Raw genomic sequence first — 13,338 nt, 5'->3', positions numbered from 1 at the left:
AGCCGGCAATTGCTCTTTGAGCAATAAGCCCGGCTAAAAATGAGACACAATATCGAAGACTGTCACATCATACACATGTACAGCTGGGTTTAAGTAGATTGTTCTGGGATAATCGCGCTTGTTGACTGGTCAGTCAGGGTATTTCTTTCATTGGGAGGAAATTACCTTGACCCAATCATTCTTCCACTCACTGACATACAAATTATCATTCTCATCAATACATAAGGCTCAGGGCATTTTCATGTCTTCGTAGTACAGAAAAGAAATGAAGCCTCCATTCTGATCTATCATATGTATTTTGTCGTTTTTATATCAGCCACGATGATGTATTCAGAATCTGAACATATGCCATATGGATCGACGTGGGAATCTTCAGAAAGACCTCGGTACCAAAATCTGAGCATTCCGTTTTACCTCACCAAAACAGCTCCTGAGTCGCAAACACAAATGTATGAGTTGCCATTTTCTGTGATATAAGTTCGAAATTTGAATAAACATCTCTGCTTATCATTGACATATTCACGACACTTTCTATAATTGCCCCAGGCTTCAAATTTCGCGACCTTTCTTTGAGATTTTTCTTCTAGTTTACTATTCCACAAACACATCAACACATGTCCAAGTATACAATCAGTCGGTCTATGCGCAAAGTAGTCACAGTCAGGAATTAAGCCATATTCATCAGAACAAGGCCGTAACTAGGCTCAAATTTTCTGTGAGGCAAGGGTGCTGGGCATTCCTAGTCCCAGACGGGGCAAGGGTAGTACCTGATGGACAGTGATGGGGGGTTCAAGGGGGAGGGGGGTCTTGAAACATGGATATTAGAAAATAAAAGATTTAATCTCAGAAGGTTTTTACGTTTTGAATTGTGGCTGCAGAGCACAGTGGTTGGAGCGTATCCTATAGAGTCGCAGACAAAGGAGTTGATCCGAATATTACGGGTTCGAATCCCACTGCGGGATGTAGAACCCAGTCCTTCGGATGAGACCGTAAAAACCGAGGTCCTATGTCACAGAAGTGATGGCACAAAAATACCTCTCACTGTTCAATCATCTTCAGTGACCCTGAAAGCCCAGTACATGAACAAATTCAAAACTTGCAGCCCTCCATCGGCAAATACTGGTGTCTCAATATGAATGAGAAAGTCTTAGAAGCAGGGACAGAGATAAATATTTTTATGTCTATGGAAGGGGTGTTAAACAATCAAACAATTTACAAATAACATTTTGAATTATGTTTTACATGCGTTCCAAATGAAAATGAGGCACCTGCAGATGATTTACAGAAATTGAAACAAGAGTTGAAAATATCAATTTAGCACGAAGACACACATAATTCATAAGTTCAATGTAAAACCTTTTCAGGTTTCAGAAAACTCTAAAAATTTAGTGAGGCATTTGCCTCACTTGCCTCAATGGTAGTTATGGCCTTGCAGAATTTGGCTTAAAACATCTAACCAACTTCTCGAAGGTGAACAGGAAAGCCTTTTGGGATTTTAGAAAGGAAGAATATGATCCATTATAAGAAAAGTATCTAATGTCTCCTTTACGTAACAATTTCCACTTTGGTGAATAATTACCAGTATACATATTGTAGTAGTCATCGCCTTCTAGTGAAAGACATATTTATGCATTACAAGCATAAGACATATCGTTAACATATTTATTTCTCACTCATATTGAAACACCACCATTTGCCAATGGATATGGCTGCAAATTCAGACCCATGTACTCAGCACTCAGGGCCAATGAGTGGTGAGAACTCTTTTTAGAGGAGCACCTACTGAGACGTGACCTCAGTTTATAGGGTATCATACGAAGCAGAGGTCCCCCCTCTGTCAGTTGGATTCGAACCTACGACTATAAGGATCAACTCCCTACTCCGCGACTCTAGAGTAAACGCTCTTACCACTGCAAAGCAGGCGACCAATACAAGATCTAAAATAAAAATTTAAAAAAAATGAAGGATACCGGTATAGAGAAAAAATAACAGACTTTTACATTAACAATAATATTATTCAGAAGTTGATAAGCAATGGCTTAGAAAGAATTTTTTGAACCATGGGATTCCTATAGTTTTACAATATCGGAGCACGGCAAGGTGGGTATACGACTGATGAAATTCGAAATAAGAATTCAATGCTTTAATATTCCATATGATCTTGGATTAATGTTTGGATAAAACAAGAAGCCAATGGACCACAACAATCACCTGAGTAACTTTGACCCAGCTATTCTTTACTAGACTTTCCCCTAAATTATACCTACTTTGACCCAATTCTATTCCATGAGGGTCATGATTTTGAACAATTTAAAACCTACACTACCCCTGGATGCTTTCACATAAGTTTCAGCTTTTCTGGCTAAATGGGTTTTCAGAACATTTTAAAGAGTTATTCTATGTTTTGTTATGCGTGACTGGATTCCCTATTTGGACTCTCCCTAACCCTGGGGGTCATGATTTTTACAATTTAAATCTAATCACACCAAGCTTCTTGGGGAGATGATTTTTAGATTCATTCTATACCTGTTAAAGTAAAACTTGGATTCCCAATTGTCGTCGAGCCCTACCCAAAGGGGTTGGGGTTCATGATTTTAACAATTAAGAATCTACACTATCCCAATATGTTTCAACATTAGTTTCAGTTTTTGTTTTGTGAAGATGTATTCTATGTAATTCTATGTAAAATATGGGTTCCCTATTTGGGCCCCGCCCTTCCTTCTGGGGATCATAATTTTTATATTTTAAAATCGACACTACCTCAGGATGCTCCCACTCAAGGTTGAGATTTTAGATTCCCTGGCTGAGTGGTGCTTGAGGAGGAGATTATTAAAAAATTCTACATTTCTCAAAGTAAAACATGGACTCCGGATTGTGGTTCCGCCCTACCCCCTGTTGTCATGTTTAAAACAATTTTGAATCTTCATTACGTTCACCCAAGAATGCGTTCACGTAAGTTTCAGCTTTTCTTGCTAAGAAGTTTTTGAGAAGAAGATTTTTGCCACATGTTATATGAGGAAATTGACAAAGAGATCAGTAAGGTAGAAATGTTAAATAAAAAAGTTAACAGGAACTGGAAAAATATTTCAAGAGACGGTAGCTGAAATTAACAATCAATGAAAATATATAATATCTAAGATCTCCATGAGCTTCAAGCTAGATAGAATAAGACACAGTTTAATACAAATATTAGTTTAATACAAAATAATTTTCAATGGAATTTTATTTCGGTGTATGCCTGCATACACACAGTTTCTTAAAAGGAAGCTTTTTAATGTAGATTTTTTAAAACTTTTACTATAATGTAATAATTATCAAAAGAAAAAGTATATACTGACAAAACGTCAAAGACACTCAAGCTATAGAAAGTCAACTAGGAAGTGTCATTAATATCCTATAATGGTATAAGTTGAGGGATATTGAGTTCAATCTTCAAATGTACATGAAATACAATTGAATTTAATTAGAATAAATATAATTAATCGTACTACTTTTTAAAGATGACTTTACGTTAATCACTTTCAGGAATATTTTAATAGGCATAGTGGCCGTTTCTTAATCTAATGAAATATTTTTTTTTATGTTGATACCCAGTATACTTCAAACTATATATATATATATATATATATATATATATATATATATATATATATTTATTTTTGCTTATTGAAGTACATCAATTACAATTTAATATACATCACTCCAAATAGCTTGTTACAAGCCTACAAGTAGAATCGTTCTTCAGGGTGGATAGGGGGAGGGGTGGACTCCCAAGTCAGGGCTCCAAAAAATCCACGTGACTACGTGTTCATCTGGCTGTTCGGCATGTCTAATACACATTCCCTACGAATCCAAAAGATATAACATGTCTATAGGTTCCGTTACCAAAGCTGACGATAACTAGTACGACATTTTGAAATAAAAAAAAAACGTACGAGGGAGAATTTAACATTACGAGGGGTGATCAAACTATCTCTATATGTACAAAGCCACAATTCAGAATACAAAAAAATGGTACACACATAGTCATACACAAATTCTATAAATAACGTATGCTGAATAAAGTTTTGTTCCTTGTTTGTGACGCCAGTGTGAAAATGACGTCACTATGTAGATCACTTGTGACAGAAATGGTTGTCTCAGTCGTACTCGTTTAACGAACGAGCATGAAATTTATGGAATATCTTGAAAATTCCTTTGTAGCAGTGTATAATAATTTGTATACAGATTATTAAGACAAAAGACTTCCTATAAATTCAATTAATAATTGGAATGGTCGCTTAAAACAAGGAACGCAGATGGTGAAAATTGATATTTGTAATGTTGCCCAGCAAAAACAAGTTTGAAAAGAGATGCGTTTTTAATTAAGCAATTTGATATCAAAGACCTTAAAATTACAGTTTGAAAAATAGTTGAATATCTTAACAAAGATTTAATTATTAAATTCCTAACTAAATATTTCGTTTACTTTTGATTTTAAACATATTAGATATGATAAAAAGGAGGCACCAATTCTCTCTCCATCTTGATTAAACGTCACTCCCGAAACAGAAAATTTGGGTTTTGATGGTCGCCATGCATATTTTTGGAAAGGATTTTCTTATCCATCTATTCTAGTGCCGAGATTTGATCTTTTCCGACAAATAAACTGTTCTTGTCAAAAGAATTAACTAACCTGGAAAGAAATGTAAAACTCAGAAAAATCTTTAACTTTTGTGACAGAAGGCTACGGAAGGGGATACGTGACCGCCTATATCACGTGATTCGCGCATGAACAGAACGATGGCAGATGTGCATTAAATTTCGAGAGGACTAATCTAAAATATAATCAACACCGAAACCAAATATTGTTTCTTTTATTAAAGTAATTCAATTAGTTCGCGAACTTTTTGCATTGATCACCACTCGTAATGTTGTGCTATTATTTTACTGTCACTCAAAGTGCAGATGAACATCAATCTCAGGCCCATGAGAAGCAATTTCAATATTGGGGGTACAACCATACATTTTCTGGCCATGCATAGTAGAATTTGTTAACGATGGGAATACCTGCTCTTGTGGCTGTGGAGCTTCACTCATTGTTCCTTCGCCTTAGAAAAGAATCCGACATTTAATGCTTTTATCTTTGAATAAACAGACTTTTTCAAGATAAGCTTCATTTTTGTTTCTAGAAATATTTTTATCTACAAAAACGATGTATTTGCGTGTATTTTAACTGAGTAAATCGATGACCTAGCATCGTTTTAGATAACTCAAGCAAGTTAATATGGGATAACAGTAATTAGCCAGTTTCAATTTTTTATTTTACATTTGAGCATCTTAAAATTAAAAAAAGAATAGGATTTCAACGAGGCCACCTTAAAAAAAAATCATTTTCAAATGAACACTTTATATTTCTTTATGTATCAAAACAGGTTTAGTTCAGAGTTGATGTACGTATTGTACGTGAATGGTTTCTATGATTAAGATTGATTGATTGATTATAAGTTGTTTAACGTCCCTCTCGAGAATTTTTCACTCATATGGAGACGCCACCACTTGCCGGTGGAGGGCTTCAAATTTTGTCCTATGCTCGGCACTCTGGGCCTTTGAGCAGTGAGGGACTTTTTTTCGTGCCAGCACCTACTGGGACCTCGGTTTATACGGTCTCATCCGAAGGACCGGTCTCCGCGTCCCACAGTGGGATTCGAACCCGCGTCGTAAGGATTGACTCCTTACTTCGCGACTCTAGACGCTCTAGCCACTGCGCCACGCGGGCGACTACTATGATTAAGACAAGCCAATTCAAAGAATTGTGGTCCCTCGCTTTCGGTGTCTTTGTGGGCGAGATATTATTTTTTAGGGTCAAGGTCAGAAGGTCAAAGTTATTGGTATCCCATGAAAGGTTTTATATATTTGATATTAATATTTAAAATATGAAAGTCCTAGTTTCTAAAGTTGTGACCAAGGTTAAAGTTTTTAAAAAGTAGTTAAAACTCCAAGGTCAAGGTCAAAGGGTCAAAGTTCTTAGTAAGCAATGAAAGGTCTTCTCACAAGGATTACATACGCGAAGTACGAAAGCCCTAGCCCTTACCGTTTAAAAGTTATGGTCATGGTTAAACTCAGCTATGTTAAGGACCGATATAGAAAATGTGACCTTTGCGCCATTTTAATATGTATTACTTCTTCTTAAAATATATTATAAAGCAACTGGATACTTGTACAAAATGTAATAAAGCTATCAACGTTGGATAGGAATGGACCGTAGTTATTACCAGTTATATCGCATGTATCAGCTGTTTGTCACGTGACTTGTATAAAAATAGAATTGTTCAGCTGAATGTAGGAAATGAGGATAGTGCAAGGGCATACGCTTGTTTTTCATGAAAAAAAATGATACACATTAAAAGATGTTTATTCCCTCTACCGAAAAAGTGCTGGGAGCTAGTCTGTGCTGTTTACGAAGTACTGAAAATTTTGCCGTAAATGCTTATAATAGCTAAAAATTTTCACATCGCTTAAGTTCTGTTATAAATAAAAATAATGTTATGCAGACCAGGATCAGCTCCCAGCACTTTTCAAAATAAACACTATATAAGCAATAAATATTCCAAATTTCAGCTCAAACAAAATAGTCTATGCCCTTGCACTTTTGATGTAAATCACGAATACGCTTATCGTTTTAGCGATATTCTCTACATTCCTTGCCCCTGGGCAGCTCCAATGCTACTAGATAAATTCACATTCTATACAAATTGTATTTCATAAATTATTTTCTTTTAGTTTTAATGATTAGGTCTAAAAATTAGCAATGGTATCATATTTATTAAAGCATTCTTGTAATTATTTAACCAGTGAATCTAGGCCTCTAGATCACCTGTACTGCGTCACGTCAAGGCTGATGACATCATATTTGACGAAAGGCTTTCTTTTATAACTCGACTGTATTGCTATCAAGTATTGTAATTTTACAAGATTTTACAAATAATTGATAAAATAAATAAATTCAAGTTGTTATTTACGCATGATCATGTCCTTAATTAATTTTTGTGGCTTGTCAAATTTCAATGACGTCACAATCAAAGTTCCAATACAGTGTGCAATGAATGTGAACTCTGACCTTCCTTAACATAGCTGAGAAGTTTTTCCAGAAGTACGTAAATCTCCAAGGTCAAAGTCAAAAGGTCAAAGTTGTTGGTATCCAATGAATGGTCTTGCCACAAAGAATACATATGTGAAATATAAAAATCCTTGTATCTACCGTTCAAAGATTGTGACCAATGTTATAATTTTTAAAAAGTAGTTAAAACGCCTAGGTCAAGGTCAAAAGGTCAAAGTTCTTGGTATCCAATAAAAGGTCTTCTTACAGGAATAACATATGTGAAGTATAAAAGCCATAGCCCTTACCGTTCAAAAATTATGGTCAAAGTTATAGTTTTTCATAAGTACGTAAATTTCCAAGGTCAAGGTCAAAAGGTCAAAGTTGTTGGTAACCAATGAAAGGTCTTGTCCCAAAGAATAAACATGTGAAATATGAGAGTCCTAGTACCTACCATGCAAAAGTTATGGCCAAAGTAAAAGTTTGAATTTTTTTTAGTAAAAGTTGGTCAAACTCCAAGGTCAAGGTCAAAAGGTCAAATTTGGTGGTACCCAAAGAAAGGTCTTATCACAAGGAATACACATATGAAATATGAAACTCATAGCTCAACTAAATCAAAAGTTATGGGCAAGGTTAAAGTTTTTGTGACGGACGGACAGACTGACGGACAGACAGACGGCCGGACGGACAGACGAATGAGATTTAATGTCCACTCGCTTTCGTGAAAGCGAGGGACAATAAGAACAGTCTATCATATTAAGATTATAGTACAGATTCACAAGATAAAAAATTTAATCGCATTGCTATACAAGTCCAACTTAAGTATACTTTATTATTGACCAAAATAAGTTGAAACCAGTAGTAATACCACAGACTTCATGTTCTTTTCTATACTGAAAGAAAAAAACGCATGAGAACATAATATGCAAAAATATTTTGACTGTGTGGCCGAAAATTATGATAATTGGTTAGATGTGTATTTTGGTTGCTTTGCACTAAAATCGCTGGTCAAAACTACTCAACCATGAAATATATGGCGTTACATGGGAAAAGTGATATAACGGCAAAACACGTGTATATTGATGATGACAAATCTGTGATCTCAAATTGTAGTGCAAAACGATACATTAGATCAATAGACATCGCTTTTGCATATTTGCAGTCAGTATAAATTTCTTGCAACCATAGTATGGCTGACAGAAGTCACGTATTGTCTAGTAACTGAATTGCCTATTAGTGAATTAATAGACAACGACATGTTGCTATTCAGTTTGCTTTTAATTTTTCAACCAAAAAAAATTTTTTTCGGTTGTCAAAGAGTAACTTAATAGGTTTCCAACAAAGCGTGACGGTGATGTTGGCGCGTAACAACGTCACACTAAGATAAGGCTTTTCATTATGCCGCCTTTGTTATCGTCAAAGTCACTGAAACCGATATTCATACAGCAGACTATGATAATCATGATTTTCCTCGTAAATTAAATACTGACAGAAACTTTAATTTGGTCCACGAACTTTACGTCGATTTTACTCTCACCAGCGCACGTACGCGACGTATGTAAAATGTTTTAGCATTTTCACACTTGGAAAATGTAGACAGTCTTGACAAGAGTTTCTTAAAGGTATTTACGTGTACCAAACAAGCTGAATTCTGTAAATTCTATCCTAAATCGAAAATTCGTGGTTTTTATTATGGGATTTATTGACTCTATAATGTTACAACTACTCTCAACCATTAGAACTACCGTCGGAAGTGTTGAATAATAATTCAATGAGTAAGATAAATGCTATGATGAACTCAATAACACGGAGAATCAAGGTTGTTACTGATGCACAAGGGATATGATGAAAAGGTTTGAGTTAAAAAATTTTAAGTTATCAACATACCTCATGAATTATAAGTCAAAGTCACACAGATTTTGGTAACTTGCTGATCAAAGATGAATTGATTTTGTTTGAAAATAAAATTTGGAAAACATATTCGAAAAAAATAGTTTTAATATAATTCAAAAGTTTACCATGCGTTTCTTTTTCCTTTCAGTATATGTTCTCTAGAAATGTATTTCTATGGAATAGTTTCCCATTGAAAATTTTTGTCTCTTTGCTCTATTGAAGGGTTGACATTGAAATAAAACTGTGACTTTTAAAACTGGGCCTTTTGTCTTCCTTATTGGGATATAACTTTAAAGAGGAGATTGTATTTCATATAAGAGTCTTACTAAGTACTTGGGTCATAATATAAACGACGATAATCATTACAAGAAGGCTACTGAGATTCGGGAAATTGCTGATGTAGCTGAAAGAGAAAAAGTAGTATCATGACATGAATTTGTGTCATGGATATTGACCTGCAGCAATGTCTTTTACTGCTGGCAAAGTATCAACTCTTTCATTGGATGGATCATCTGACCTGGTTTTAAAGGTTTTGACTCAGAGAGTGAAGAGTAATAAAGTACAACCCAGACGCAGAAAAAAAAAACCAATATATTTTTTTTTTGGGGGGGGGGAATTCCTTGAATTACAGAAAAAACTGTTTATAAGGTTTGTCCAAGAAAAACGCGAACATTGTGAATAGTTTTAATACTATTGAAACATCATATATATATTTTGAATGCTGTTAGGAAAGTTATCTTTTAGATATCTTACAAAATATTTTAGGCCTTTAAAGTCATATGCTTGTAATAATAGCATTTAAAGGATGATGAATTAATATCTTTGATCGGCGCTAACAATTTTTTAAAATAATACAAATAGCACTGCCAATACAGTTTCCTTTGTTATCAGGCTATGCGGCAAGATAATGTCAAAAATTGTATCTACATAATTTATCTATAATTTAGATGGTCTCGTGTTTTAAAATTTAATTCTTTGACATCGTTAATGACAAATGCCGGTATTTTGACGATATGTGCCAAAGCGCTTTGAATTGGACATTTTCAAAAATGGTAACGTTAAGCGGTAATGTGGAGCACCAAACTTTCAAACAACACAATGTTAAGCGTAATAGAACTCCTGTATATAGAGAAAAGAGATGTTGACGATGAAAAAAAAAATGAACATAAGTAAGGGAAACAGATTTATTCCTAGAAGAAGGCACTTGAAGTTGACTTGACTGGTTATGCGACAGAAGAGAATAGACCATTTAAATAAAAACAAATTGAAAAGACAGGAGTGGGACGTCATAGGTCTACGTGAGGACTGTTGATAAACAATTCGATCAGTTAAGTTTATGATCGGGATTGCAGAATTGCTTTTTAAAAGAATGACCTCCACAATATTTTTGTAGCACTAGTATTTGAGACGTATAACTTGGTAAATACATGTAACACAAAATGAAATGCAGCGCCGAATGTATGTTCAAATGATGTTAGAAGTTTCAAGAACAAATTCACAAAAGCTACGAGATACGTTTTGTCGTCGTCAGTGTTTCGTCGACAGCTGAATTGTTTGAATCGTTAACCTGAGAGGAAATTTTATCCATAGAAATATTTTATTGAAATTTTTAGGCATGATTAAAAAAATGTTGATTATGTTGTGTGCCAGTTTTAAAGGAGAAGGTACAGTTTCAATACAAATTAAGCCCTATATTTTCTAAAATATGAAAGTGATATAAAAAATAAAAATTAATTCTTTTTGAATCACAGGAATTCCCTGCACTAAGAATACTTAAATCGTTTTTCTCATATGACCTCCCAAATGCCAATTGTGACGTCATTAACTTGTGCATTTTCCCGAATTTTCTTAAAAAGTTGCAGAAAACATCAATTTTCAGTGGAATTTCTTTCAGAAAACATACTCTGCCATCGTCGCCCAGAAAGATTTTAAGATATGTGATTTTTCATAGCATTGTACATGATATATCCAAAAATTAAAGTGGGCGACGGTGGCAGACATTATTTTCTAAAGGAAAATTATCACAGAAATGAGTCATTTTGGAGCTTTTCTGCATTTAATTTAGAAATGCACCAAATTTATGACGCCGTATTTTCCAGATTGGCCCTCCTTTATGCCATATTCTGTAATGATTTATCATATTCATCTTTTTAACAATTGTTAAAGCCAATTTCATAACTTTTTAAGAACATTACACTTTAGGGCACAATGAAGCCCAAACTGTACCCTCTTCTTTAATTGTCTTAGTGACACAAGAGATATTAAAAATGTTTGTGTTTTTCTGGGACAGAATAAGGAGGTCCTTAATTGGGACAAGAAGTTTAAAATGCTTGACCTGATACCGATTTTTTCACTATAACAGAGTGTTTTGATATGAGGACTGGGGAAAAGATATAATAACTTCCCTAATATCTGAGTTCTTTTTTTAAATCAAGCAGCTTAACTGTACTGCAGTCAAAAGGATATCATCAGCCGAGGTGAGAATAATAGTTTGAGCTTTCTTTACCTTATTAAAACAAAAAAATAAGCTTTTCTTTGTTTATACCGGTATGTGTTCAGTTGCAGAAGAAATAGTTGCAAATCATGCGGAAAATACATTACTAATATAACAATGGTTGTAACATAAATCCCAAAAATTAAGGAAGACAGTGTTACTATTTATGTCTGTATAAATAATCATACGTACCATTTTAAGACTGTTTGTGATGTAACAGTTGTGGTAATTGGGATTTTGTTTTGTTTGTTTCATGTTAGAAAAAAATATGTGTGCAAAGTTAGGGTAATTCACTGTTCTTTAATGTTACATTTCGTACGATTGTTATCTTTTCTTCATTAAAAGAGATTTCAAGATGACACACATGTCCATGACGGCGTTTTTTCTACTCCTGATGCTTTCCTACACAGGTTAGTGATTTATTGCAAAGGTGAAAAAAGTTTTTGTAAAGTATTTTCTTTAGAGTTAAGGATAATTTAAGTCGATCAAATTTAGGATATTAGTAGTTCAGCATGTCATAAATCATAAACTTTGGGTGCTTTATGAAGTGTGAATCAATCTTAAGCGTCCCTCCCCCTATTAATTGAAAAATCGTATGAGGTTAAAATTTTTTAAATAAAATAGAACCCCGTTTTGGCCGACCGTACTTCAAACCTGGTTCCTACCTGATTCGAATTCTCTCTCTCTTCTTAATCTAATGTAGGATATCCAAATATATTTCACTCAATGATAGTAAATATCGAAAAAAGGCCTTGTAGAAAACTAACTTTATAGTTATAAAATATTCAAATTTACAATTCCCCAACTTTGAACCACAGGATCCTGTAGACATATAAAATTTGAAAACAAATTATGGAACAGATATGAGAAAAGAACGATTAACTTCCTGGCTGAGGATCGGATATCCATAAGAAGAAATTACATATTTAAGCAGATTTCAGGAAACGTGGGACAAACGTTTCCAATAGGGACTAACAGTCTCTGGTTCTTGGCGCATGGGAGCTAAAAGGCAATGTTATCTGTTGGCGAGTATATATTATAAATGCATTTTAAACAATGCGTCTTGCTCTGCTTTGTTAAATATATGCTCTTCATTGGTCAAAGTTCCTCTGAGAAATGAGAAAGGAAAGGGTTCATAAGCCATGTCTTGAAATGGAAGGCGTCATCATCAATAATGAAAAACGGGGCGTTTCTGGTATCGTACGTAAGAGGGACAGCCTCTGGAAATTCATTTTTTTATTCCAAGTTGTAAAATATTGAAGTATGCGATAATTAGCACCAAAAACCTCCATAAGAATTAAAGGGTGGAACCCTTTGTAATTACAATAAAGTGAACCTCCTTTTTAGGGGCATTATTATGCAGTCCTTATTGTACATTTATAAATGTAGGGCCCTTCGGTAATTATTAGGGCCCAGATAAGACAAACTCCATATTGTTTGGGAAAGCCACCATCCTCCTTAAATTATTCGTTTGTTTATTTTTAGTATCAAGCCAAACTGACAAAGACAGTGCTGAATCTGTTGGCAATGATGAGGGTTATGATTCCTATAACTACAACAGCCGTCCTCGGAGGCAGCTATGGTTAGTTTGTGCATATAAATGTTTTATCATTGTTATTGTAAGCCCATATGACCCAATGTTTAAAGATATTATCAATGACATTTACCTTCAGTTAAGGTTCAAATCCTTCCAAAGACTATTGGGAAGATGAGAAAGTGAAAATGTTTCACTATCAAACAAATATTTGATTTCAAGACCTTAGCGAACGTTTTGCCTGTATATGTTAAATTTTGAACACGGCTGCTGAGAGAAGGACCTGTTTCCTCTACGTATTTTATCTTATACCTATTGAGAACCTGCAATTTTATACAC

General features: G+C 34.5%; 1 long non-coding RNA gene across 1 annotated transcript; it reads left to right on the top strand.

Annotated features, from left to right (window-relative positions):
• Positions 1 to 11,338: 11,338 nt before the first annotated feature.
• On the top strand, positions 11,339 to 13,077 carry LOC134256356 (uncharacterized). Its single transcript, XR_009989709.1, has 3 exons — positions 11,339 to 11,448; positions 11,813 to 11,895; positions 12,951 to 13,077. It is a non-coding gene; the product is annotated as an uncharacterized LOC134256356 (long non-coding RNA).
• Positions 13,078 to 13,338: the final 261 nt, after the last annotated feature.

The sequence above is a fragment of the Saccostrea cucullata genome, unplaced genomic scaffold (genome assembly GCF_032062105.1).
Source record: "Saccostrea cucullata isolate Sc308-1 unplaced genomic scaffold, CSIRO_AGI_Scuc_v1 ctg2107, whole genome shotgun sequence".
Classification (NCBI taxonomy): domain Eukaryota; kingdom Metazoa; phylum Mollusca; class Bivalvia; order Ostreida; family Ostreidae; genus Saccostrea; species Saccostrea cuccullata.
The sequence above is the reverse complement of the archived record's forward strand: the minus strand, read 5'-3'. Positions and strand labels throughout refer to the sequence as shown.